Source organism: Gavialis gangeticus, unplaced genomic scaffold (genome assembly GCF_001723915.1).
Source record: "Gavialis gangeticus isolate Ggan-Ray unplaced genomic scaffold, GavGan_comp1, whole genome shotgun sequence".
Lineage (NCBI taxonomy): Eukaryota > Metazoa > Chordata > Crocodylia > Gavialidae > Gavialis > Gavialis gangeticus.
Window position 1 is genome coordinate 1345245 of NW_017728982.1, and position 702 is coordinate 1345946.

Sequence of the window (702 nt, forward strand, 5' to 3'; positions counted from 1 at the left end):
CCGCAAGCCCCCAGGCCTGCTGCAGCCCCCAGGGCCCAGCCCCAGCCCCAGCCCCAGCCCCAGCGCAGCCCCCCTGGACCCGGCCGATACTTGTGTCCTCCGAGTGCAACGAGCCCGGCTGTAAACAGTGGGCTGCAGGTGACGTCACCCGGCTGACACACTCTTAAAGGGCCAGGCCGCAGGAGGCTCCTGCAGGGGGGCCCTGCAGCACCCCGGTGCCCGGGGCCTGCTGGGGGCAGGGGAGGATGGGGCTTGCCCCTCCCCGTGCAGCCCCCCCGTGCTGGGGAAGGGGCCGGGAAGGCGAGCGCCCTGCAGAGCCCAGGGTGGGCTGCACGGCTCTCACTTCCCAGGGGCTGGAGATACGGGGGGCGCTGGGCACTGGGGGGCGGGGGCGACATAAGCTAATTAGCAGCAGGGGGAGGATTTCCTACAGCCCCCAGCCCCATGGCCGGCATTGGGGCAAGACGGGCTGCAGCCCCCGGCCCCGTGGGTGTCAGTGCTGCGGCCAGGGGGGAGCATTGGTACCAGGCGGAGGGAATCAGCTTCCCCCCGTGCAGGGTGGCTGCAGGGATCCTGCTCAGGGCTTGGCGCTCAGCGCCCGGACCCTCTGGCTGGGCTGCGCTGTGGGAGCAGGGCCAGCAAGGCCTCTTGCCGCGGCTCCAGCTCCTGGGGAGTGGGGGCGCTTGCCCGGATGCTGCTGGC